Below are 27,850 nucleotides of genomic sequence, written 5' to 3'. Positions count from 1 at the left end.
AACTTTTTAAAAGGCTGAAAGTTTAAGAGACCCACCACTTTAAAAATGAGAGTTAACAAGGAGAGGGAAAATGATAATCATTCAGAATACTGAATACTGAGTAGCTAAAGTTACAAAAAAAAGCTGAATCACGATGAACATCTACAGTAAAAATTCATGGATAGTGGCTGAAGTCATCCTTAGAGCAAAATTCAAAGCCTTTAATATATTAATTACCAACAAGAAAAAATGAAAGGAAATTAGTTTAGCTCAAGGGGCCAGACAAAGAGCAACAAGTCAACCCAAGGCAGTAAGAAAGACAACAAAATTGAGAACAAAAAAGAGAAAAAAGTTGAGAACAAAACAGACACACTATCAAAATACAAATCCAATACAAATATATAAAATGAAAACAGGGAACAACTCAGATATAACAAATATTTTTAGATTAAATATTTAAGGGATATTATTCACAACCACAAGCTGACACTTAAAAACAGGTTAAATAGATACATTTCTGGGGGGAAGAAAAACACAGTGCCAAAACTGGCTCAAGAGAAAATAGAAAAATTGAATAAATCAATAGCCATGAAAGTAAAAACCCGACAGAACCGACAGACAGACTATTAGAACGAATCAGAGTCCAGTGTGGTCCCAGACACATAATCAACGCACGAGAATGCATAGCGTCCCTCCGTTCCAGCAAAACTCACTGGAAAAATGTAGCCAAAACTACAATAGCATTTATCATAGCAACAAAAATAGAAAGCATCTAGGAGTCAGCCTAAGCGAGGATGCACAGGATCTCTATAGAGACGATCTCGAATCTACTAAAGGCACAAAACAACATGTGAGAAAATGGAGCGCTGTGCCCTACTCTCAGGTGGCACTACTGAACATTGCCAACGCCAGTTTTCCTCAAGCTCATCTGTAAGTTAAAGACAATCCAATCAAATCACAGCAATGTATTTTCAGGAACTTTACAAATTGACTCAAAAATTCATAGGAAAAATAAAGATTCATGAACGGCTAAAAGATCAAAGAAGTGGTATTGGCAAAGGAAGAGATGAGAGGATCAAAGAAACAGGATAGCAATTCCAGAACCATACCAAAATGATGGAAGTGGCATCAAAAATCAGAGAGGAAAAGATGAATTATTGAGGAAATGATGCCTTAGCTGTTAGCTTGCTGTGCGAAGATCTTGGCTCCTACGGTGTACAGACTATACTCCAAATGGAGAGCCCCCGGCCCAGTGTCCGGTCCACAGCTTGATTCGGGGCCACATTTACCCCCTAAACATCAGGTTGCCCATTTGACAACCTTTAGTCTGGGTATTGCAGCCTGTCTGATAATTCCAACATACAGTCGTGATATTTTTCAGTGTTTAGTGCACATTGAGCGCTTATGTAACCAAACTTCCCCTGCGTGGGAGAGTGGTGGAAAGAAGCAGATTCTAAACGAAAAGCAGGTTCTTGAAATCCTTACACTGAGTTAGTTGAGCAAGCAAGTAACCGGCTGCTTCAGAGGGAGGGTAGCCTCCTGGAGCCGGCGGCTTCTCAAAACGCCAAGGAGAACTACCCGGGACAAACAATTGCCGCTCGATGCCAACAAGACAGCATCAGGAAAGTAAGAAACAAAAGGAAGTAGAAAGAAAAATATTTGCTCTGGATATTGACTTCCTTCAGACACAGAGAGAGATTTTAGATTCTCAGTACAGGTTATGAAGAAAGAAAATAAACAACACTAACGTTCTTTAGATGCAGCTGTCAGCGGTATTTAGAAAGTCTTCATATTGCAAATAAAGACAAGAACATAAAAATGAAAATAGTATATATGTATATAATATCACGTGATAATATAATATACAGACACATTCCAAACAGTTTAAGGACTAAAATATGTAAATTAAATTATAAAGCTAATAAAAGAAAAGTGAAAAAGCTTTATAGGCTCAAAGTCGGGAAGAGTGGCTTAACAAGATGCAAAAGAACAAACTATGAGAAGAAAAACGACAGATTGGACTTCATCAAAATGAAAGTTTTCTATGTGGTAAGTAATACCACAGACAAATTGAACAGCTGAGTGACAGACGGGAAGCTTGTCTTCAATGTCTGAAACTGAGAAGGAATCAAGTATGCAAATTATACAACTAACGCCTACAAATCAGCATGTGAAAGAGGGTCAGCCCCTCCGGAAAATGAGCAAAGGTGTGAACAGGCAATTAACGCAGAGAGCGCCTGCCGGCTGAGGAGGACGTGAGGAGATCTCTACTTCCCATCGCCAGAGACCAAACCAGAACCAGACACCGCCTCCCAGGCATCTGATCTGCAGAAAATCGGAGGTCAGGCAAAAGGAAGGGCAGCTGTGAGCTTGCAGAAGGAGCTTGTCGCCGACTCGGCTAGGAGGACAGACGGCTGCAGGACTGCAGCCAGCCAGGCAGGAGTACCCACTAAGTGTGTGCACCACCATGGGACACAGGGGTGTGGCTTTTGCAGATGTGTCCCATAGATGTGCCTGCCAGGCCACCAGGAGACACGGAGAAGGGCGCTCAGCACAGAGTATTCACTGGACAAAGAGTCGTAGGGCCCATCGCTCAGGAATGGAAAAGGGGAGTGTGCGTGTGTGTGAGTGTGTTTTAAGTTGTCCTAGCCCATTCTGGCTGCTATAACAGAATGCCACTGACTAGGTGGCTCATAAACAACAGACATTTATTTCTCACGGTTCTGGAGCCTGGGAAGTCCAAGGTCAAGGTGCTGGCAGATTCTGTATCTGGTGAGGGCCGACTGGGGAGGTCGGGTGTTCCACACCCTGCCCACATCACCTCTCAGCAAAGCCCCCAGGAAGCCCAGCACACACTGAGGGTGGGACCCAAAGGCCTCTGGGGTCCTAGCCCTGGAGTCCTGGAAGGATGGCCCAGATGACAGCCACAGTCTCAGCTGCTGTCTGAATGACTGCTGAGCGTTATTTCTTGTTAATTAGATTTCAGCTCAGATGATCGTAAAATGAGAGAACAGAAATGCCCGTCCTGCATTTCAGGGATTCCCAAGGCTGCTTGGACTCTGGGGGTGAACACATACCCCCGGCGGCGGCAGCAGCAGCAAAAGGCCAGAAGCTTGTGGAAGGGCACGGTCGGGGGAATGATGTTCGTTTGCCTTGTCGGCAATTATTACCTTTTTGGGGGTGACAGTCTGAGCAGTGAGGGCCTTTGGACAGGACTGGTGCGCCTCCCACAGCAGAGGTGCCAAGGAACTGCCTGTGGAATCTAGGGGAGAAGGAAGGGCTTGATGGAAGGAGGGCAGAGGGAGAGACCTTGTGGACACCGCCCCCCATCTTCTCTTCTAAACCTCCTTCTTCTCTCTCTGACCTCGGGGCCTTCTCCTAGGCTGTCCCTCTGCCAGGACGCTCTCCCCATGACGCTGCAATCCTGCATCACCTGCTTCCACGAACACTAGGCCAAAGCTCTGGGCTCAATTACCAGTGTATCCCATGCCCAGCTCTGTGCCACTGAGCCTGCTGTAGGAGGGTGTGTTTAGACAAGGGAAGCGGGTTCCTACCTGCTTTGGGGGCCTGGCAGCTCCTGCTGGAGAGAGGGGAGACACGGTATTCCCAGCTAGGGCACAGCTGAGCGGGTCAGCTCCTCGGAGGGACCTGCCTCCCCCCACCACGGTGGGGCCAACAGAGGACAAGAACTCTGCCTGGGGCTCAGGATGCAGAGTCCTCAGCAAGCCCTGGGCTGAGATGGAGGAGGATGAGAGGGAATGCTCGCTGGGACCCCAACCCAGAGAAGGCAGGAATGGATGAGGCCCAGAAGGACAGTTGACATTCTCAGCTGAATGAATTTGTGTTCACATGAGACACCAGAAAGGAGAAGTCATGTTAGAACAAACATCACCAGCGAAGAGAGTGGGAGGGAGGTCGAGGTGCTGGGTGCTAGTCAGCTTGGCCTGGAGAGGCCAGCACGTGCGTGTCCAGCGGCTCTCCCCTTCTCTCCCCTGGGCTGGCCCCTCCTCATCTCCCACTCAAAGACCCCAAGGCCACTGGGGCTTGGTCCTTGGTCTCTTTTCTTCTCTCTCCACACTGAATCTTGTTAATCTCATCCAGTTTCAAGATTTTAATTTCATCTGTATGGCAAAAGTTCTGAAACTGACATTCCAGACTGGATCTCTCTCCTGAACTTCAGGCTCACATATCCAGCTGCCTCCTGAACACATTTCCACTTGGACGTCTAACAGATATCTGTGTCAGTTATCACTGCTGCATAACAAACACCCCAAAACCTAGTGGCCCAAAAGAACAACAGGTTGTTTCTCAGGATGCTGCTGGGCAGGGGTTGGGGCAGGGCTCCTCGGGGTGGCTCTTCCACTCCCTGTGATGTCGGCTGGAGTCCCTCCCACAGCTGCATTCCTCCTGGACCTCAGCCGAGGCTGGACCGTGGGAGAAGGCTTTCCTCACATGCCTGGCGGTTAGTTGATCTGCTTGTTGGCCTCAGCTGTCCTCCATGGGCCTGCCCTCCAGTGGTCTCTCTCGGCTTCCTTACTATATTGCAGCTGGGTTCCAAGACAGCAAAAGAAGAAGCCGTAAGGCCTCTTCCAGGTGAGTCCCGGAACCGACATGGCATCCTTTCCCCACACCCTACTGATCAAAGCAAGTTACAAGACCAGCCCTAATTCAAGGACCAGGGATGAGGGGGAGGAAAAACGGCTGAGTGGCAGGGGGTATGGAAGGAGGGGTATGGAAGGAGAACTGTCAGCGGCTCTCTTTAGAGACTTTTCTACCAGGACATTTCACACCCAGCCTGCCGAAATTGAACTCGCAATCTCCCCCGAGACATGCTCCCCCAGCGCCTTTCCCAGCGGATAACGGCTCCATCCTTCTGGTCCTCCAGCCAGACCCCTGGCTGACAGCTAGTCCCTTACAGGTCCTGTCAGCTCGGCCTTGAGAATATATGCTGATGCCACCCCTCCTCCACCCCCACAGCTCCCAGCCGAGTCTCCGTCTCCAGCATCTTTCCCCAGGTTCCGCCTGACTCGTCTTCCTGCTTCTACCCTTGGAGTCTCTTCCCAACACAGCAGCTAAGTTGATCTTTCTATACTTTAGGTCAGACAACATCACTCTTCTCATCGAACCTTCCTTTGCCTTCCTCTTTCTCTGTGAGTAGGGCCAAACCTCTTACAAGGGCCCCCAGGGCCCTATGCTGTCCTCAGCCACCCCTCATACACACCACAGCATTACTGCTAGCCCCGATCTCTGACTACCATCTCTCTTGCTCACTTGGCTCCAGCCACCCTGGCCTTCCGTCTGGAGAGCACCCTGCAGTCCGTAAAGCATTCTCTTAGCCAGGAGTGGCGACGTAATTTGCAGGGCCCAGTGCAAAATGAAAATGCAGGCCCTTGTTCCAAACGACTAAGAATTTCAAGACAGCAACAGGAGAGCATTAAACCAAGCATGAGGTCCTCTGAGTTGGGGTCCTGCATGCCTGCACGGGTCACACGCCATGAAGCCAGACCTGCCCCTACCCCTCATCACAGCTGGCCCTTAGAACAGCCCTGTGAGGCAAGCAGAAGAGATTTTTGATATTCCGCCCAATTCAAGATAAGGAAACAGACTCAGAGAGGGTAGGCACATGGCCATGGTCACACAGCCAGAAAGCAGAGGGTCAGCTCTGGACGCCAAACCTTAGCAACAGGGTCTGGACTCTTTCCTCCACACCTACCATCCTCCCCTCCACGTCTGGGTCCAACCCTGAAAGAAGGAAGACTCAGCACCCCCTTCCCTGCCCAACCCCCGCCCAGGCTGCTTCCTGTCCTCTCCAGCCCCCTTGGACACTCCCACCCGGCAAACACCTGTCCTGAGCATCAGAGGTCCAGCCCCACCCACCAAGATCCCCAGGTCACCCTATGTCATGGTAAAGCCCCTTCTCTAGGAATTAGGGTTTCAAGCTGAGGATGAGACCAAGGAAACTGGCAAAACAGAGAGAAAAGCAGAAGCTGGTGGGAGAATGTCACTTCCGAGGATGGGAATTAGAGACAGGAGGGGAACTGAACAGGAAAAATGGGTAGAAGGTATTAAACAATATAAATCAGAGCCCTCTGGCCTCCAGCCCCAGGAGCCCGAGAGTCTGCCAGGACTGAGGGCAGAGCCCAGCAGGGCTGGCCCGAGGGGATCACAGTGCCAGAGCCAGGGGCACAGGATCCCTAATTAGGGTCTTACACAGAGCCTGCAAGCCGGGCCCCCACAGGCCCCAGCCCTGTGTTGGGACAGACTTAATGGCCTGGGCTGGAGGATCCAACATAGAGTATTCTTGTTCCCCAGCGATTTTTATAAGGCATTTATGGACCCGGGACAACCTCAGGACAACACTCAGCTTATGAGGCTGGCCACCCAGACAATGGGGGCAAAGAAGCAGGTCAGCACAAGCGCCCTGAGATGGAGGCTCAGAGGCGGGGGACCGGGCAGCATTCACCCCACCGTGCAGGGGTGGGGCCTCCCCACCTTGTTACCACACAGCCCTGGGCTGAGCTCTGGGGGACCCTCACCTCCACAGACTGGGGGTGGGGCACACAGCATCGTAACCAGATTCCCGGGGCCTGGGGAGCCCACTGCCACCACCACCGTTTAAACATAGCCCCAGTAGACAGAAAAATCATTGGAGGCACGGCCTCTGAGCCCCCCAACAGCACCAAGGACCCCGGGAATATATTCACTCCCGCTAAGCACCGTATTGTTTCAATCAACCCACATGCTTCATAGCAATTGATCTGATGTCCCATTTTTGCTCATCAAAGGTGGCCGTAACTAGGGTCCAATGTGTGGGAGCTAAGCCCTCACACTGACGTGATTCCAGCCCAAAGCAGACATACTTGGTGCTTTGATCCATCAGTCCCAAGTAACTGTGAGATTTCTGTTTTCCTTGTATGCAGTTACCATTTACCAAGAACCTAACATCTGCGAGATCCGGGGGCAGGGCTTCCAGAGAGTGATCCCATTCAGGCCTCAGGGCACCTTGAGAGAGAGCTTGTCATCGTCAACCCTATGTCACAGGTAACAGATCAGGTGGAGAACAGCCCTGAGACCACATACTGGTAAGTGATGGGCCCAGGATTCCAACCCAGATCTGAGGAGGGTAATATCAGGCTCCTTCCACCCACACGTCCATGTCCACGCTCCTGAGAGGCGAGGGAGGTGCCAACACGGGAAAGAAGCAGCCAGCTCTGCCTGGTACAGTCAAAGAGGGCTTCCTGGAGGTGGTGATAGCTGAGTCAGGCCCAGTATAATGAGTGGGGCTTGGCTGACAGAGAGGAACAAAGAGGCCTGAGCATGGCAGGCAGGAAGCAGAGGCGTCCTGGGGCCACAGTGCACATCCTTGGAGGCTCTGAGATCTGGGGTTCTGCCCTATTGGTATCACTAATAGTAACAGCTACCACATAGCCAACATTTATTATGTGCTCTATAGAATTATATTTTATCCTCACAAAAACCCTATGAGAGAAGAATGATTATTTTCCCCAGAGAACCGAGACGTAGGAAGGTCAAGAAACTTGCTGACTGTGTGATCTCAGGCAAATGAGGAGCCAGGTCTAAAACACGGGTTTCATTTGCAGCCAGCATCACAGGCTTGGTCCCCATGCAGAGAGCCTGCGACAGGACTTGAAACGGGAGACCCTGGCTCCATGCTCAGCGCCGGCACTCACTTCTCAACCCCGGGCAAATGACTTCATCCGTGGGCGCATCCACGAAAGGACCCGGCACTGGAGACACCTTCCAGCTCCCGCATCCAGCTGGGCGTGAAGCTAAATCTCCTGCTGAACCTTTCGGTTAGAGGAGCCAGTCAGCCTCCTTTCAAGCTTAGGCTGGTTTGAACTGGGTTTTTTCCCCTCGGTAGAGTAGTCTCCAAGCAATGTAGGATTAAATGAACAAACACAGTCAAGGCGCCGAGCACGGAGCCCGGGACAGAGTCTGCCAGGCTTCTTTCCCAGGACATGTGATCAGATTCCTGCTGGCTTGTCCCACTAGCCTGTCAGGCGGACCCCGGTCCCAGGTCCACTGTGCCTCTCCGCATCACCCCAGAGGGCACCCTCTGCATCGTGGTCAAATGGCTGCCTGCAACCAGGATGCACCCCAGCCTGCCCAGGCCCCAACCCCAGCGTTAGACAAGCTTAGGTTCAGTCTGGGTCCCGGTGACACAATTCTGCGCCCCACTTAATGCTTTTTGTGGACATTTTCCCTCGTCATTAGTATTCTTTGAGAGCCTGATCTTTAATGTCTAACCATCCAGAATGAAGATTTCCCATAGTTTTTTTTAGCCATGCTCCTATTGTTTGGTATTTAGGCTATTTCCCATTCTCCACTTTGCAAGTTACGCTGTAAAAGCATATTTGCACGCAGAATTTTGACTGCATCCTAGGTTGTTTTCCTGGGATGGATTTCTAGAAGCAAAATGACTAGGCTGTGGGCAGTTTTATTGCTCGACTATTGAGATGCTCAGTTTTGAAGCAACATCTGTCCCCTCTTTAAACGCCCCGGTCCACTGCTAACCAGTCTCCATTGCCCAGGCCTTCACTAAGTGAGCGCTGGAGGCGCTGGAGGCGAGGTCTGCGGTGAGCATCCCAAGTGCCTTTTCTTACTCATCACAACGCTATCGCATGGACGAGATTCGTGCCCAGTTTCAGGGAGGAAACTGAGGTACAAAGAAGGTCTGCATCTTGCCAAAAGCAACGCAGCTTGGAAGGATGGAGGCAGGATGCGCTCTAGCTTTGTCTGACCCTACATCCTATGCTGCTCCTCTGCCATGAAACCCTCCTGGGAGGGAGGGCCACTTCCTGCTGTGAGTCCCACCTAAAGATAATTCCCCCTGCTGGCGCCTGGACACTTCCTGTGTAACACCATGGGGTATCCTACTAGAATCAGTCTAAATTATTTTGGGTCCTATGTCACTTAAGAACATCATGGTTGGCTTGAGGACCCTTTCTAAGAAAAGCGTAGTCGCATGCATCTATGTGGAAAGGTTCCCTGTGGGACAAGAAGCCCCAAGACTGGAGAATCTCCTTGTCTGGGGTCTTTGAGATGCAAACTACCCCCTGGGTCAACAGAGCAGCTGCCTGGGCACTGGTGTACTGTTCCCTCCCATGGCATTGCCGTGTCCCTTCCTGGGGCAAGCTCAGGGTGACAAAGGGAAGAGCAGGTGCTGGGTAGGTTGAGTTCACCGAGCTCCCCCTCAGGACTGAGGGAGAGGACAAAGAGCCTTTGGGGGTTTCCACAACTGTGTCAGAAGGGGGCGAGGGGAGGTGTGTGCAGAAACCTCAGCCCAGGCCAGTGGCCCTGAGGGCCCAGGGAGGTTGTGAGACTTCTGCTCTGGAGTTGGACCTGTTATGCCCGTTCCTGGAGTGCCGGGCATGAAACTCTCCTTCCAGGGAGAATTGGGGGCCTGTGCACGTGCTACAGCTGGTCTGGCAGAAGAGGGACCCTGAAAGGGAGAAGCCACACGCTGAGATGCTAAAGGCCCTGGTGAAGAAAGGGGGCCCTGGGTGGGCGGAGGCAGGGCATACAGTTGGGCCTGAAAAGTCAGGTACCGAGGGACAGGGTGGGGCTTGGCAGCCTGAAGATCTGTGTATTCCCCTATGGGGTAAACCCACTTCCTTGTCCAGGTGGAGGCAGGCAGTCCTGAGGGGAGAGCGCTCTGGGTAGAGTCGAGGCAGCTGGCCTTTGCTTGTGACTCTGCACTCACTAGCGTGTGACCACGAACAAGTCACGTAGCTGAACCACCACTCACTGCCTCCTTTCTTCCTCTAACCTGGAATGTAGTGAGGGTTGACTCAAAGTGAGACCCTGAGCTTCTTATCATTTGAGGCGAACATTGTGCATCCTCCTAGTGTTAATACTGTTATCAAAACCAGTCACTCATCATTCCTAGTGCTCACCTTACCAAAACAGTCCAGATCCTTCTTCCAGAATGGGAAATTGAGAGGCTACTTGCTATAACAAGAAGCTTCCAGAGCTTATGTGAGCTAACGGCGAGTGGCAAGCAAGCCCTCAGCCTCCAGCCACTGCTCTGGGAGCTCCTGCCCACCTGGTCTGCTCCTTTTATCTATAGATCACTCGTGCAGATCAGGTGAGAGCCCTGGGCTGTCCCCAAGCACTGTGAGGAAGGGTTGCGCATCATCTGAGGCCCCAGGTTCTGGGCTTTAAGAAGGAGTGCGATGTCGGAAGTCGCCCTGTCTGCAAGAAGCTGAGATCTTTTGTTTGTGCAGAAAGTCCTTCAGCATTGCCCCCTCCTCAGGGCTGGAGCAAGGTGTGAGGATGAAGACTGGACCTTCTCTCTTCTTTCAACCTAGTCATCTGGACTTCGGGGTGCTGGTCCATGAGTGGTGACCTGGGGAGTCTGGGGGCTGTCAGGTGTGGAAGGCACCAGGCAGGTTGGGGTGCGCTTCACTTGAACAATATCCACGTCACTCTGAGGGAGGACTGTGGGTAGCTGAGCTGACTCGATCCGTCACAGCAGGAGCCCTGGCGTGTGGCAGAGGCCACAGTTCTGACCAGTTTTTGGTGGCCACCCGCACATCAGCAGGCCCAGGGTGTCTCCTGAGCCCAGGCTGAGGCTCACTCCTGCTGGGTCTTCCCTGCTGCTGGAGGAATTGGGATGAGGGGGACAGGAAGGGGCACACCTGTCCCTGAGAGGATGCTGGCTGAGGCACACGGGAGCTTGTCTTCTGAGCCCGCACTGCTACTGCACGTGGAATCCAGCCACACCCCCACGCCTTGGGCTGCTGAGGACCAGGCCACGAAGCAGGGCTCTACCACCAGCTGCCACGGGATCTGACTACGGCTGACAGGGCACTCCTGACACAGGGACTTCTCAGGGTCCAGGGAAGCTTACGTATGGGGTGGCCCCAAAAGCTTTGGTCCACAGCAGAGTCTGCATGACACACCTCCCCTCCATCATCCCTGAGCCTTCTACCGGCCCGGGCCTCCGGGCCCATTCCAGCTGCATTCTTTGACCAGATTCCACGAACAGGCAACCTTGGACTTCGGCATTGCCTGCCCCGCAGCAATCTCTAGTGGATCTCAAACTACGCATCATCGCCCTCCTACAGCCCCTCAACAGTGCTGAGCCCAGCGATCAATCACCAAATACCTGGACACTGGGGCCCAGTGTGGCAGGGCTGGTGCTAGTTGATTCCAGGGAGATGAGAGCCAGGGGCCAAGGGCCATACCCAGGCACCTTTAGCAAGTGAGTGGACCGACTCTTTTCCCCACAGGTGTCCCCTACACGGGCTCTGCCACTGAGATCTAAGGCCCTTTCCCTTCTGGTCCCCTCGGAGTCCCTCCACCGGGCTTTCTGTAGAGGCAGAGCGAGTTCGTCCCAGGCCTCTTGGCTCGCCTCCTGCTTTCTCCCGAAGGCAATATTAATAAAGATGTCACATCTATAACTTCTTCCCAGATTGCAGCACGGGAGCCAGACGGCGAGGTGGGGGTCTGGGGGCAAGGCTCTCCACGATCCTTGCTGCAGCCTTTGGGACAGGAGGCCGTGTGTTGGAAGAGCTGTCAGGTGACTTCTGCAAGAAGGTGGGTGACTCCATCTCTGTTCGAAGTCTCTAATCCCTTAGCCCTTAAATCCAGAGGGCCTACCCAATGGGGCTCAAGGACAGGGAGCCCCTTTATTCCCAACCCCCCCGGGTCCCATGTGATGTCACAGCCTTGTGAACCTAGGTATAAAGGAACTCTTTTTTATTATTCGGCTTCAAGAAGGTGGCGTGTGCTCCAGCCCCAGCTCTGGGCACCACCTTGAGGGTTGTGAGGTGGGGGTCTTTCCCAGCCCCTCAGCCCCTGCATGTTGTGCACAGAAGGTATTCCTGAGTTTTCTCTCAAGCACAAAACCCCTCCAGATGGGCCTCAGTAGTCTGCGGCTCTGACCTCACTCTGCCCTGGTGCCTGGGGTCTCCAGGGGCCAGGGGACAGTGCTACCTGCCAGGCTGCTGTGCGTGCCTCAGAGAGCCCAGCTGCTGGCACCAGGCAGCATCCCAACGCTGTGCCCTCCCCTGGGGTGAAGACCACATGGGGGCTCTTTAGTCTTCGAGAGCTCCCCTCCTGGCACCCTTTCCTTTCTGAGCTTTTGTCTCCCCATTCTTCCACCCGGGACTCACCCTCCTCCCTTCTGAATCAGCCAAGTGTCCGTGGCGATTGGCCCAAGGCCCAGCTCTGGCCCTGTGAGCTGACCGTTTTGAAGAAACGGAGAAGCAACAGTGGGGTGAGATGGTGGTGAGGAGCGCCCTCCCCATCCTGCTTCTTCCCTGAAGTGGGGAGCATGTCCTCAGCAGACTGTGGTGCCTCATGGCCAGGGCTGAGCCGGCGTCTGGAGCAGTGTGACTACAGCCTGGTCACTTCCCAGGCAAGAATTGGATGTGAGAATTGTATAATAAATAATATAACAATTTCTTATCACAAAATTATATGATTATATAAATACATATATATAAATAATGTACACATATATATATGATTTATTATAGGGTTTTGTGTTGCCCAGTTGTGAGAGCTGATTAAACCGTCTCTGGGAGGCTGTCCCTTCTCTGTCTGGTGCCACAGCCTGAAGTGGGCAGCCGAGAAGGGAAAGTGGGTGTGAAGTGGGGGAAGTCAGGAAAAACAAGATGAGCAGAGCCCACAAGGATGGACTGGAACCAACTTGGATGATGGGGGTGTCCTGACTCTGGGGCTGTTCATCGTGCAGCCAAACACACCCCCAGCCCAGGAGCTGCAGAGGCTGAAGGAGGAGAGCCAGCCGGAGCTGGAGGAGCTGCGGCCCCAGGTCAGCGAGGTGAGCCTGCTGGTGAGCAGCGAGGTCTGTGAGCTGCCACAGTGCCTTGTGCCCTGCTCCAGTCTCCCACGTGTGAGAGAATATGGCTGCTACTTCACTCCTGCCTTCGAAATCTCAGCAAAACATCTCTGTGGTTCACACTAACCTGAAACCATGTAGGGAAGGGAATTCTGGAGAATGCGTCCACCACATACAGATGTCCACTACCCTTGGAGACCTGGGGGCCACCCAGGACACTGCAGCACTGTCCTAGAGGACAAGAGTGACCACAGGGGGGCCACAGGGACACTCTGCCCCGGTGTGGAGCCCAGTTCCCCAGCCTAGAAGCCCCCTTTCCTCAAGACAGGTTTCTGATAGAGACATTGTGAGCCTACTCTGACCCTAGAAGCAGACGGGGGCCATAGTGAACCACTCGACAGCTCTCCCTACCTGGTATTTTGGGGCACTGGGACCGGGCAGTTGGTGCCCAGCGTCTTCCCAAAAGGCCTTGGCTCCTTATACACCTCCTCTCTGGAGTCTCAAGATTCATGCCCCCCCACAAGCTGGGCACCACCTGCTCTCCATCTGCAAAATTCAGGGAGACCACAGACAAGACTCTTGAGGGGAACACAGTCGGTAAATTCACCTCTGCCTTCCCAGACACTGTTACCCACGGTGCCGCGATTGTGGCAGGAACGGTTATGTGAGGGTATAGACAGGAAGCCCAGAAAGAAAGGTGCTCACACATCCTCAGGGGTTCTCTCTGAGAGAGGGGTTATGCGTGATTTTTCTGCCCGCCTGTGCATCTTTTCTGTATTAAGCGTTTCTCAGTCAGCATATATTACTGTATCAGAAAAACAAGCATGTGTAATGGAGTCGGGTTTCCCTCGCTCCCTAGTCCGCTCAGAGCAGACCCCCTCATGGGGCAGGGGAAGCGGCAGCCAGGGCGAGCTTGGGGCCGAGCTGAGCCACGTGCATGCTGCCTGCCTGGCGTCACGGAACATCCCATAGCTGAGCAAGGAGGTCACTTGTCAGCCTTTCAGACACCGAGGACGCATCCGGGGTGTGAAACTCCCAAAAGGTTTAGTCATCACTCTCTCGTCTCCCCAACAGTTTGCCAGTTGTCGGCAGAGATCTCAGGGGCGGGAGCTGGCAGACAGCATCCTAACATATGCGAGATCTGCCAAGGGGCGAGGGGAGAGGGGCTTGTCCCTGTAAGTATCAAACATCCCAGGTGCTGCATGTATAGTCACGCCCCTGGCCTTTCCGAGGGTGGCCGGAGTCCTAGCCCAACACAAACACCGTTTCAAAGGAACGAGGCGGACGAGAGCCTTGCAGAGAGCCGCAGCCTTCCCGAGGAGCCAGACACCAGCGAGAGCCAAGGGTCTGATCCAGCTTCTTTCCCAGGCCCTTTGCTTCCAAGTCACCATCTCAGAGAGCAGCGTCAACAACCTCACCTCACGGATGTGGAGGGAGCATGTGGATGTGCACCACTTGGGGACCAAACCTGGGTGTCCTGTAGCTCAGGGCACGTGCTCAACTCTAAGGGCCAGAGAAGCAGCAGGCACCCACGAAGGCAGATAACTTGGTACCTTCCGATTGACATTCTTGATACATGTGTTCACGTTTATTTGTCAAGTGCAGAGAAGGGACCAATCCTTCCCACACTGTGTGCAAAGCTGAGCCCTTCCTGAATGTGACTTTCTAACCCAGGCACTGCCAGAGGAGGTGTGGAGAGGCCGCTCATTTCTCTCCTGGAATCCAATTACATTTTGCCAATTAAGCTTATTTTCTGTGATACCGTTGTGCCCTTTAGTCAGGATGGCAGCTGTCCCTGCCTTCAATCAACTCTGCCCACTCTGGGGCCAGGGAGAAGCACCCACATCCCACCGCCAAGCCTCTGGGCCCGAGCCCCTTCCGTTGCCGGTCACACTACTGCATGGGCTATAATGCCCCATTTAAAGGGCCCAGCTCCTCTATGCTCCTGCTCTGACACCCCAGCTCCTCTGTGCTCCTCCGCTGACGCCCCAGCTCCTCCGTGCTCCTCCCCTGACGCCCCAGCTCCTCCGTGTTCCTCCCCTGACGCCCCAGCTCCTCCGTGCTCCTCCCCGACGCCCCAGCTCCTCCGTGCTCCTCCCTGACGCCCCAGCTCCTCCGTGCTCCTCCCCGACGCCCCAGCTCCTCCGTGCTCCTCCCCTGACACCCCAGCTCCTCTGTGCTCCTCCCCTGACGCCCCAGCTCCTCCGTGCTCCTGCCCTGGCACCTCAGCTCCTCCATGCTCCTCCCCTGGCGCCCCAGCTCCTCCTCCCACTGCAGGTGGGAAGGTCAGGCAGCGACCCAAGTCATAAGGCCAGTGATGTCAGAGCCAGGACAGGCAGCCAAGGGGTGGCAAAGACAAGCCCCTACTGAGATCAAAACTGCAGGAGGCAGCAGGCATCCCACTCCCACAGCAACCCTGAACCTGTCGCTCTCTGTGTCCCTTAAAGCACCCAGAAGCCTCCTCCACTTTGCCCTGATGGGCGCCTCTTACGAGAACAAATAGACTATGCAGAGCTAAGGGGAGCTTCCTGGCCTCTGGAGGGCTGTCTGTGGTGTCCAACTCAGCACACCCTGCCTCACACTCAGCAGGTGCCCAATAAAGTTTGCTGACTTGTGGATTCTGAACTCTCAGTGTGGGCAGTGGGTCAGCATGGAACACATAGGTAGTCATACCTGCATGGTCTGACTCAGTCCGAGGAAAAGAAATCTGTGAACAGTTGTCCTAGATGAAATCACTCAGTACTCAAGTGGTGGATGATGCTTCTCTTCGTCTCATCACTGAGCAAAGCTGCTGGGTTTGAGCACTGAAACCTCGCTCCAGGCATTCTCAACTCTGCTGCGCATCAGAAGCACCTGGGAAGGCTGCTACAAAGATGCACGCAGTGGACCCGCCCTGCGCGGGGCGTGCAGGAGCCGTAGATGCTCCCACGGGTCTCGAGGGCACTCCGGAGCCTGAGGACCACCAGATTCGCAGATGGGCAGACTCAGGGGACACTGCCCCAGCTCTGCCACTGAAGTCCTGTGAAGTTGGTGCTGCTCATTTTATTGGTCAGGATCTCAGCTTCCTCGTCTGGAAAACAGATATAATAAAACCCTGGACCCCTCTGACCATGTAGGTCCACCCAAGGCGCAGGAACTCACTCTGCAGACCTTACAAAGCAGCTGCCAGCCACGAATAGCATTTTATTTATGTAACAAGCACAGCTTTGCTCCATGACACTCAGATTCGAGAAATATCTCCTTTGATAATTTTTCTTAAAATTAAATCTAGCTAAGGCCGCTGACAAATCCCAACCTGGCCAGGTCACTTGGCCACCCCGGGGCAGACCTGGTTGAGTGCCACAGTCCCCACTAGGGCAGGTTGCACGCACAGCTGAGTTAGCTGGGCACCATAAGCCCAGGAATGCACCTCAGCCAGGCAGCGGGCCCCTCTGGCCAGCCCATGTCACGGCCAGCCATCACTCGGAAGCCTCGCGATCCTGAAAAGGGACAGACAGTTCAAGGTCTTTGGGTTTTGGAAGACCTACCTTATGTTTCTTCTCCCAAACCCACCCCCCAGCCTGATCTCTGGTCTAGACTGGACTCCCCACTTGACAGTAAAACGTTTCTACTCAGCACTCAAACTTGGGTTGCTTAGGGTTTTTTTCAACACCCCGCTCCCCAGGGTTGGCCAGACATCCAGAATTAGTAACATTAGGGCCTCCCTCTGCCGCTCAAAGACTTGGTTCTACATGAACCCAGGGCCCATGGCAGAGAAGCCCTGTCCTTGGTCAGCTTACTCCACTGGGCCTTTGCTACGTTGACCATGAGCTTGGCCACGGGGCCTCTAGCTGCTGCTCCTGCTGTCACAGCCCCGGGTATCCAGCCTCATGCCCACCCCCAACATCTGTGCAGCCACTCTCCCATCTGGGGGTGCCAGGGCACCAGTCTCTGCCAATCACAGTAACCAAACCCCAGCCCTTCCCTCAAAGCGCACACGGCCTCCTGCCCTGACGCCCATTGTCCTTGCTTCTGCAGACCCAAAGAGGGGCTGAGGGGGCCTGTCTTGAGGGGGGCCCTGGATATACAAAGAAACTGTTGATCCTCTCCCAGGGTGAGGAGGCCAACTCAGCACACAGAGCCTTGGCTGTTCTTCCAGGAAGAGGGGCCACAGAGCGGAAATCAACCTTTCCATTATTTTCAGGCTCCTGAAATTCAGCAGCAGTATCAGGTCCAGTGTCATATCTCAGCACAGCCAAATCAGCACCCATATTAGCCAAATAATGCAGTTAGTCATAAGCACAGTTTAAACGCAGGTGGGGGGGTGGGCAGTATGCCTCAAGTCAATGTACCTCCTTACCTGGAAACCCTGACCTCCTGTGTGCTCTCTCACGCTTTCTCTGTACAGACCTCCTTCTCTATGTTGGGAGACACACCCTGGTCTACTGCCCTCTCCTGAGTCCAGGTGGAACCTGTCCCTTGCTCCTAGCCAACAGAATATGGCAAAGGTGTGGGCTCGTCCCTCAGCTGATTCACTTGATCACACTGCATTATGTCTTAGCAGACCAGAGCGGGAAACCCTCCAGCTGGCCCTGAAGAAGTGAGCTGCTGCACTGTGTGAGGGGGCTGCGTGGCAAGGCACTGCCAGCCTCTAGGGGCTGAGAGTGGCCTCAGCCGACAGCCAGCAAGAAAGCAGGGACCTCAGTCCTACCACCAGAAGGAGCTGAATTCTGCCAACAATCCCGTGAGCTTGGAAGAGGCGCCCAGCTCTTGAAAGGAACACAGGCTGCCAACACCTGAGCAGGGGACCCAGCTAAGCCATGCCGATTCCTGACCCATGGAAATGACGAGATAATGAAGGCATGTGTGTTAATCTACTAAGTTTGTGGTAATTTGCTACACCGCAGTAGAAAACTAGACAATTTCTTTCCTATTTCATCATGTCAAGTGAACATGTCATCAGCACATAAGGGTCTGGGTCTAAAAGAAAGCAGACACGAACCAGGCCGCTTGGCTCTGATTTCCAACTCCAAAGGAAGCTCCCGCCACTAACCTGCTGTGTGTCCCTGAGCAAGTCTCAGCTCTCCGTCAACCAGGGGGCCGCCTAGGGCTCTTCACCTCTTGCAGCTCTGAAATTCAGTCTCTAGTTTCAAGAGTAAGATCTTACAGAGCCGAAGAAGTCACATTTATTTCCACATTCTCTTATCTTCGATTCCATCAGTCCACTGATCCTTCATTCAAAACCAGAGCAGAGGTAGGAACCAGCACGGATGTCAGATTCCCTGGAGACTGGAACACCTGCAGGGGCCTTCCTGGGCTCCGGCCAGCCTCACAGCCCCCAGCCAAGTTCCCTCTCTGGCCTCCAGCCGGAAGCCTACCAGGACTCAAGGGACAGCCTAAGCAACAGAAAGCCATTTTTCAATGCAAATTGTGCACTGCTTTGGGAACAGGCTGCTGGCTAAGCAAACTTGTCCCGTTTTTCACCTGTCCCAGCACATTCTTCTGAGCCCTGAGAGAGAATAATGGGAATCACAGCTCCCGTTCACAGGCTAATTCACACAGGAAGTCACGGTGCCCAGGAGGGTGAGAAGCCTGTTGCAGGGATGTCCCCAAGCCTCCCTCTGCAACCCAAATCAGCAACGGGGCAGGGAGGGGCTGGGGCCTGGATGTGCGGCTGTGCAGGTCAGGGAGCACCGAAGACCAAGTGCTGACCCAGCCATCAGAGCCACTGAGCCCCAGGCTTGTGTCTGTGGTCAGCGACTCATGGCTGCCCCGCACCCGGCCACCAAGACACCCTGCTGCAGACCCACGAGTGTATTGCAGGGAGTCACCCAGGACCCCCTCGGCCCGGTTTGAGCAGCACTCACCCTCGCTCTGCCCCTGCCACGCCCTGCTCAGCCCCGGGCCCTAACTCCAGCAGCAGGCAGCTGGCCACCCTGTTCAGTCCCACCTTCGGGATCCATTTACCACACTCCAAACAAGCTGAACGATGCCTGCTGGGTGCCAGCCTCCCAGCCCGGCCCAGAGGGTGGGCACAAAGTCAGGTGAGCTGGAGTGAGCCCACTGGATGCCCACCAAGATTCATTCAGACCATTTGTGTGTGTGTGTGTGTGTGTGAGGAAGATTGGCCCTGAGCTAACATCTGTGCCCATCTTCCTCTGTTTTCCGTGGGACACTGCCACAGTGGGGCTGGAAGAGCAGTGCTAGGTCCGTACCCAGGATCCGAAAATACGAACCCCAGGCCGCCAAAGTGGAGCACGTGAACTTAACCACTATACCACCGGGCCAGCCCCCATTCAGACCATTTTTAAGCAAGCAAGCTGGTGCTGTCACAGGAATAGCAGCATCTCCAGAAGGGTCTAGAAATGACTCTCAGCTGCCACCACTGCCACATGGGACACCAGAGGACCCTGTACATGAGTGGACGTCCCTCTACAGAAGTGGGCTCCTTTCCCAGAAAGCCAGGTCCTCCCTGAGGCTTGTCTTCCTGCTATCCATCAGCACTTTTAGGGGAATCTCCCTTACCTCCCCGACCCAGAGCCCTGGGAAGCCCTGAAGCATGTCCCACATGCAGTGAGGCCATGTGAAGTAGCAGCAAGAAGTTACCTGGACCGTGGCTCTCCACAGGGCTGCCCAGTCAAATCACAGGGAGCTTTTCACAACATCATGTGCCCAGGCCTGTCCACCCCCAGAAGGCAGAATGGTGGGGAGTGACCCAGCCCCAGCACGGTGTGGCCTTTGTAAGTCAGTGAACCTCATGGAGCCCGTCTTCTCACCTCTGGAATGGGGAGGATGACAGCACCATCTGGCTGTGAGAGGAAATGAAAGAATCTGGTGCTTCACACACCCTTTCTCACGACAGGGTGCAGAACGTGAAAATATTTGCACGATGCACTGAGTAAAGGAACAAGACCACTTGGAGGTTCCTCCTGGCCCAGACCCTCACCCAGAGCTGGAGGGCTCCCATTCTCTGTCCCCGTTCCCATTCACATGCAGGAAGATGCTGAGGGGCAATGGTGCAGAAGGCCTGGTCACCTTAAAGCACCAGGCAGGGGTCTAGCATATGCTAAGCCCCCCACCCAGTGCTGGTTTTGTCGTCTCAACAGAGAGGTCTGAGACAGAGCAGACGCATCACCATTTTTAATGAGCTCCCTGCATGGTTCTGGAGCAGCTGGTCTGCAGCACCAGGTTTGGACTTTTGGTTCTAGCCGGTCAGAGCCAGTAGGCTCTTCCCCAACAGGGTCACTAGCTCCCCCACCCATCCCATCCTTTCCTGCAGCCCACCCACCATTACGGTCCTGGTCCTCCCAACCTAATTAGCAGGCAAATCCCGTTCTGGGAGAACTGAATGGGCCTCTTCTGCTCCAAGGGGATCCCTCACAGTGTCTCTTTGTAGCCAGCCGGGATCCCGACCAGGCCAGACTGGGTCCTCAGCTGTTTACCCTTCATGCAATTTTGACTTCGCCTCCCGGCTTCCACCTTCAAAGCTGCGATCAGGGCGTGTGGGGGCTCCTGTGGGGCCCCATTTTCCTCTGGAAAAGTGGCTGGCCACAGGCGGGGCCCTGTCTGGCTGCCGCAGACAGGCCTTGGGCTGGCTGTTGGCAGGGGGCGAGTCGACCCAAACAAACGCACTCTGGAGGTGAGAAGCGCAAACAGCCAGGCCAGGCAGAGGGGAGACTGAGTTCTGGCCAACGGGGGCAGACACTGCTCCTGCAGTCCAATGCTCCCACACCCCATGAGGGGCTCCCCCACCTTGAGGGAGAGCAGCCAGAGAGGGCTGCAGTGAGGCAGACATTCCTCCAGACTAGGCAAGGCCCCTCCCCTCTGCGGGAGAGCCCAGCTCCAGTAAGGAATGAAACAGCAGATCTCTCCAGAGAGGGCAAGGCCCCAGGTGGGGTGGGGTCACAGCTCTGCCTGGGGGTTGGGGCTCAGCTCCTGCAGCAGGAACTGGATAGAAGTGTGGGAGCCAGGGCTGGAAGCTACCTGGGCCCCACCCTTGGCCTCCAGAACAGGCGGGAGCCCCCCACTGGGCCCTGCTTACCAAACCAGCCTCAGCCACTCTTGGGTTGGAGAACTTGGGGTAACTGTTGGCATGAGCATGGGGTTTGGAGTATCGGTTAACTCCACAGCAAGACAGGGCGTCTGGGCCCAGGCTCCATGGGGGTCGAGCCTTAACTCCTGCCTGAAGACGCCAAGAGCTGCCTGACCTCCCCGTGAGCTACCAACTGGCAGGGCTGCATGGGGGTTCCTGACTCGAAAGCATGAACTGCCCCCATGGGGAAGAGAGGACAGGACCCTTATCCCTACTCATGCACTCATCAGATGGAGACCATGGGGAGAGGGGCAGGCACTGGGTGAGTGAACCCAGCATTAAAACCTAGGCCTTGAACAAGTGACCACAAGATTAGAACTCAGGCCTCAAGCAAATGAACCCAGGATTAGAACCCAGACCTCAGGCCAATGACCCCAGATTTAGAACCCAGATCTCGGGAAAGTGAGCCAAAATTAGAACCTAGACCTCAGACCAGTGACCCCAGGATTAGAACCCAGGCTTCGGGCAAGTGAACCAGGAGTAGAACCCAGACCTTGGGCAAGTGCACCCAGGATTAGAACCTAGGCCTTAAACAAGTGACCCCAAGATTAGAACCTAGACTTTGGGTCAGTGACCCCAGGATTAGCACCCAGGCCTCGGGCAAGTGAACCAGGATTAGAACCCAGGCCTCAGGCCAGTGAACCATTATTAGGACCTGGGCCCCAGGCCATCCAAGTCCGGAGTGTCCTCACTTCCTGGAGCAAGGAGCCCTGCCAGGTGAAATATGGACTCAGTGTGCTGCCTTGAGTCCCCCAAACCGCTGACCTCCCTCACTCTCGACATCGCCTTGTACGGGTTGATGGGTCTTAGGGTGGGCACCTCCCCACACCCCACTCCCCTGGCCCCTCCTTGCCCAGTGCTGGGGCCCATGGGGTCCACCACCAGACCCCAGGAGGGTTCTTCCCAGGAGGATTCCTGGGCCACCCAGACCTACAGAAGCCGCTAGTCGGAGCAGGGCCAGGGCACCTGCAAGTTTATCAAGTCTGGGTGATCCCAGTGCCCTCCCAGAGGAGAAGGTGGGGAAAGAAAGGGAGACAGGTAGGACCAAGGTCCCAGCACTGCCCCCACCCAACACCCTGCTCCCACTTCCAAATGAGGACCAGAAACTACACAGGTTTCAGAACTTATCCAAGGCCGAGCTGGTACCCAGCTCCAAGGACTCAGAAGAAAGCTTGGGGGCGGGGCAGCGCCTGGAGGGGTTGGGGTCTCGCCCTTTTCAGCTCCCCGCTCCCCATCTATCCAGTTTGACTGCACTAAGTTCAGGTCTGGGCCCCAGCCACGGGCCTGGCCCTTGGCGCCCACACAGCCGGGGTCTGCCAGACATCCCCCGGGCAATGCTGTCACTATCTCGTGCAGCCGGGGTCTGCCGGGCTACAGCCAGGCCAGGTGAGCAGCAGACCCCACATCCTCCCACTCATTGCACAACTCCCCTCCCCCAACCACCAGGACAAGTATTAGTAACCCCATTGTGCCCCCAATTGAGGCCCCCAGAGACCAAAAAACCACCCCACGGTCCTTGTAAGACCTCAGGCTGCAAATCCCTCCCACCGCAGCCAGTCCACGGAGCTTTTGGGAGTTCCGGGGCGGGGGGCCTTCCCCCAAGGTCAGAGCGCCCCCTGTCTCCTGCCCGGTGCAGGCACAGGCGACCATCACTGTCAAGTTGGCCGTACAGCTCTTTACAATCACCATCCCGGCGCGGTGGGTGATCCTCCCGCCGCTCGGGAAGCCTCACCTCTACTCAGGGGAAAAAAAGGGGCTCCAGAGAGGTGCAGGGGGCCACGCCTGGGCTCTGAGAGGGCAGAAGCCATCCACAGCGACCCCCAGCAAGCTAGAAGGCCGAGCCCTATAACCATGTGGAGGCCCAGGAGCCTGAACTGGCGCCCCCACGGCAACAGCACCCGTCTCGGCAGGGAGCGGCCGTGGGAGATTTGTTTCTACGTTTTCCAATTTCCTACGAGGAGATCTTTTCATAATAATAATAAAACAACTTTTACCAAAGCACACTGCACGGTGGCGAGGCTCGCGCAGGCTGCAGCAGCCCCTGGACCTCCTGCATCGCGGGCTCCCGGGCCTGGCTCTGCAGCGCCGGGACCGAGACCACCCGCTCCGAGCCCGGCTCCGCAGAGGCGGGGCCCCGGCCGTGCGAGCCTGGGGCCCCAGCGCACGCGCGCTCACGGTCCTCAGGTCTGGCCACGGGAGCAAAGCTTTGCGGACAGCGCCCCCTGCCGTCCTGCGGCGCCCTGGGCCCTGCGCCTGCGAACGGCTCTGGCCAAACCCCAAAACCCGGCTCCTGGTGCTGTCGAGTTGCACAGGGAGTACTGGATCTTAGAGACTAGGGGGCAACTCGCCACAGCCCTGTCCTCCACCCAAATTCCGAAGCTCCCTGTCCGCACGCAGAATTGGGGCCTCCCGTTTGCGAGGAACTGACTTTGGAGGAAACTAAGTCACAAGAGGATCTTAAAACCCGAGACCAGGCATGGGAACCTCACAAAACGCAGTGGCTGTTTGCTGGCCGTCCCTACTTGAAATCTTCTGCCAGGGGTCTCAGACCCTGGCTCCTCCAGGCCTTCACAAGGCGCACAGAGAGACCACTGACACTGGGTGCTCACTGGTTGGGGGCTCAGGCTCACCCAGGTCAGTGCAGGGCACCACCTCTAGAGACGTTCTTGGCCGGGGCCTCGCTTTAAGAAATACTGGCCTAATTCAACCCTCATTTCATAAAGGACAAACACGCAGGGACTTGCCTGAGGTCACACCGCTCCGGGGAGGGAAAAGCTCTGACAGCACAACTGCCACCCCACCCTCATCCCACAGTTAAAGAAACCAGGAGGCTGAGAAACCACCCCCATCCCAGCTCTGCCATCGCTGGCCGTGCGCACGTGGGCAAGTCCTTGCCTTTCTCCCAATCTCTCAGGTCTGTGTTCTAACACGAAATGATTGGCAGTGGACCCTCCATGATTCTAGAATTCCCGGGGCAGGTGCAGACTCTCACTCAGGTTCAAGTTCAGAGGTCATCCGCTGAAATCCTGCAGCTTTGTGTCCTGTTTGCATAGGTATTTTTAAATTACTCCCAGGAGTAATTAACTTCCAGGTCATTAATAAGTATGTGGCTCGGCACTCAGGAGCCACTAAATTAAAGTGTTTTTGTGATCAAAAGGAAGGCAGAAGAGATTGGGGGCCGGTGGATCTTACTAGCGCCCTTCACTTTCCATCTCACAGAGGAAGATCCACTCGGCTGGCCTGGGAGGAGACCACCAAGATCAGAAGGCACCCAGACCCTCCACCACCCATTCCACAGGAGCCAGGCTGCTTCTGAACAGGCTGCTCTGAGCTGGGTTCTGCCCTACTCCCGCTTCCATTTAGCTCCCATCTGCTCTGCGCTCAAGTATTGTGATGCAAATTATAAAAGCACTCTTAGCTCACATATTTCATTAACGATCTGAGGGACTGGACCAGTGCATGGGGGAACAAATCTCATTTGCAAGTTAATCAAAATAAAGACTGTGGAGCTAATAAAACTCCTCTGAGCCATTATACATTCAGGAACAACATCTAAGTCCCGAAATGTGTTTTAAAGAGTTTTTCCTAAAGTGATTAAGCTGCTTTAGTGTATATATTATCATTTGAATGGCTCCTGCTGGTATTTTTAAGAATCCCTCCCCCAGGTTGGAAACAAATTGGAATGCTGTTACACACACCTGGGGCCCCTCAGCCTGCTCCTGAGATGAATGGAGGAGCTGCCCCTCAGTGTCCCCAGCCCCTGGGGCACCTGGGGCTACTTCCTGCCTGCCCCCAGAAGCCTTGTCCAGCCCACCCAGAGCTCCGGGCTCCACCACTTACTGTTTCAATGACCTAAAGCAAGTTTCTTTGTCACTCTAAGCCTTGGTTTCCTCATCATCTGTAAAATGGCATTAACTGTACCTGTGGTGAAATACCACTTTTGGAGCAGTGCCTGGCACGTGCTGTTTGATAAATGCTATTTCTTTGAACCACTGCCTCTCCTCTGGGGTTAGCCAAGTGGTGCTCAATAAGTATTTTTCAAATACATGTACTGACCAAAAAGTTCAGAGACCATGTCTGTCTTATTCACCAGCAGACTTTCTGTGCAAACCCAGTGCCTGGCAAGGTAAGTTGGTGGACAACACCATGCCCTACACTCAGTATCCACTCATGCATCTATATTCAATATCCAATTTGCAAACCTGCACTAGAATCCCCTGGGGAGAGTTTAATATACAGTTGTCCGGGCCCTATCCCCAGAGCTTCTGGCGGAACTGATTTGAGATGGGGCTTGGGCATTGATATTAATTTTTAAGCACACCAGCTCACCCTAATAAGCAGCCAGGGTTGAGAAGCTCAGTTCTAAACCTACAAGTGGCCCCCACATGGTGTGTCCCCATCGTGTAGGGAGGACACTGGGAATTTTAAATTCCGAGTGCTTGCAATGCACTGTAACTTTGCCTCGTGTATCATCCTAGGTAAATCACAAGTCTTGTCCCAACCTGTTTTCTTATGTGCAATGATTAGTTTAGATGAGGTGTTCTGGAAGGTCAGAATCCAAAGAACAAATCATTATTGGGGTTTCTTATGGGCCGAATTATGTCAATTTCCCCCCCCAAATTCATATATTGAAATCCTAACCCCCAATACTTCAGAAGGTGACTGTATTTGGAGAGCGGGTCTTTAAAGATGTTGTCGACGAAAATAATCCATAACCAATCTATAAATGAAAATTTGGGTGAGTTTATTCTGAGCTTAAATCTTAGGATTATAACCCAGGAGAGTCTTTCCACAAAGGAACAGAGCACTCCAAAGTGGGGGTATAAGGGTGGTTATATACCCTCAAAGAGGGTGTTTCACATATGATTGAAATGTCCCTCCCACAATAGTCACAAGATTGCCCTGTCGGCACAGCGCTTGATGGACACAGCAGGTAGTGGTCTGCTATCTTGGTGGGCATAGCAGGAGGCAAGTCTATTGTCTCCAGCTGGGTGGTCACAGGTGGGCGCAGCAATCAGTTTCTAGCCTAAGGAAAGATACTTAATCCTTAAGGAGACGCCAACGTTGGGAGGAGGAGGGAAGTTGCACCTTTATCTCAAGGGCCTTTTGCTCTTGCCATAGGGAATCTCTAAAGCAGATATACAATGCATGCTCAATGGCCTCAGTCAGGCCCTTTTGGAAAGACAAGGTCAGGCCGAATTAGGTTTATACCAAATGGCTTCCTCATATATTCCAATATATCCTATTACTTGCCATTTTTATTTGTCAACGTAGTTAAGTTAAAATGAGGTCATTTGAGTGAACCTTAACCCAATGTGACTGATGTCCTTATAAGAGGAAGAGATTGGGACACAGACACACAGATGACAGACCATGCGAGAGAGGCCTCAGAAGAAACAAACCAGGCAGACACTTGGCTCTCGGACTTTCAGCTTCCAGAATTGTGAGAAAATAAATTTCTGTCGTTTAAGACACCCAGTCTGTTGCACTTTGTTATGGCAGCCCCAGGCGACTAATAGAGGACTTATGTGCAAAATAGCACCTGGATTATTCTTTCTTTGGACGATTCTGCGTGTGGGCATCCCACACTCTGGGCAGGTTCTCTCTCTCCTTTGGGCCACTGCTCCCCTGCTGGGGGATGGCCAGTCCTATCAACTCTACCCCATCTCTCCTCCTCCGGCTATCACCCTCATACAGAGGTTCCCCGCCCTCCGGTTGTGTGCTGGAGACTCCTGACAATGCTCAGATGCCATCAGCAGCATCTGCACCATGCGGGTTAGCAACTCACTTACTGATCTACAGCTCTGCCGGGTCCTGGGCCAGCTTTACCTACCCCATCCGTTTTACTCCTCAGACCTCTCCTGAAAACCTCTCCTCATCCCTCTTCCGCAGATGAGGAGAGTGAGGCTCTAAGACGCGCAGCAATGGCTCTGACGTTCCACGCCACGTCTGATTCCAAAGCCTCCGCCTGCTCCTGGCTGCCTGCTACCTGGGCTGTCCATCACACGGCCCCCCACCTTATGGCCGGGAGCCTGGAAAGCGAAGCATGCAGGCCTTCCGCCTTGTCCTTCACTGTCCACACACCCCTGCTCCAGCCCCAGGGGGGCTGGCACACCAGTAAGCACATACTGGGTAAGCAGTCCACAGCACTCACCCTAGTGGGCTTTCCTAACAGCTGTGAGATCGTCTCTCCTCCATGCATCACTCCACCCTTCAGCAACCCCATGGCTTCCCCACTTCCCTGCTGGGAATCCCACTCTCCACTGTCATTGCCTGTCTTCCTCCACCCCAGGTTCTAGTCTTCTCTACAGGCTCCTCAGCTTTCTCCTGCAGGGCCATTCTCAAGCTGTCAAAGCCTTTAAACAATTTGAGAGGCTTGCTGATTTGTTAAATTCACCAAGCCTTTAGGGCTTCTCTGATGGCTGAGACTCGCTGACTGCAGACACCGATCTTTCGCCTGAAGGCAGCATCAGCAGGACTCGGAGGTTGCTGGAGATGTAGAATCTCAGGTACCCTCCAGCCCCACAGACACTCACTGAACCAGAATCTGCAGTTTAGTAAGATTCCCAAGACAGGTTCTCAACCTTGACTGCGCACCGGAATCACCTGTGGAGCTTTAAGGGTACCGATGCCTGGTGCCACCCGAGATGCCGTTCTGGGTAAGGCCTGCACAGCCCCAGTGATTCTAATGTGCAGCCGCAGGCTATCTGGGGTTCCCAAGCGGGGGGCTCCAGCAGGTTTCGCGGTCAGGCTGAGAGACTGGGACCAGCACCGGGAATACCCCATTCTGTAGTCCAAACCTGGGGTGGAGAACTGGCAGCCTCTCAGTGTTTTAGGACAGACTTCACACTCCAGCTTGCCATGGGTCTCATAAAGACTTAGATCTGTCTGGCCCCTGCGACCTTTCGATCAGAAACATGCACGCAGCCCAGTAAGCACTGCCACGATGGTGTGAGCAGACCCTCCTGTAG

General features: G+C 54.0%; 1 long non-coding RNA gene across 1 annotated transcript in view; it reads right to left on the bottom strand.

The window, feature by feature from the left end:
• LOC106782035 (uncharacterized) overlaps positions 1-23,012 on the bottom strand; it is a 73,196-nt gene extending 50,184 nt beyond the window's left edge. The window contains exons 1-2 of the long non-coding RNA XR_011433835.1: positions 22,874-23,012; positions 15,482-15,878 (exon numbers count right to left, since the gene is read on the bottom strand). This is a non-coding gene — a long non-coding RNA (uncharacterized lncRNA). The remainder of the gene's footprint in view (positions 1-15,481; positions 15,879-22,873) is intronic.
• Between the last annotated feature and the right edge of the window lie 4,838 nt (positions 23,013-27,850).

This window comes from Equus caballus, chromosome 1 (genome assembly GCF_041296265.1).
Source record: "Equus caballus isolate H_3958 breed thoroughbred chromosome 1, TB-T2T, whole genome shotgun sequence".
NCBI classification, from domain to species: domain Eukaryota; kingdom Metazoa; phylum Chordata; class Mammalia; order Perissodactyla; family Equidae; genus Equus; species Equus caballus.
The sequence above is the reverse complement of the archived record's forward strand: the minus strand, read 5'-3'. Positions and strand labels throughout refer to the sequence as shown.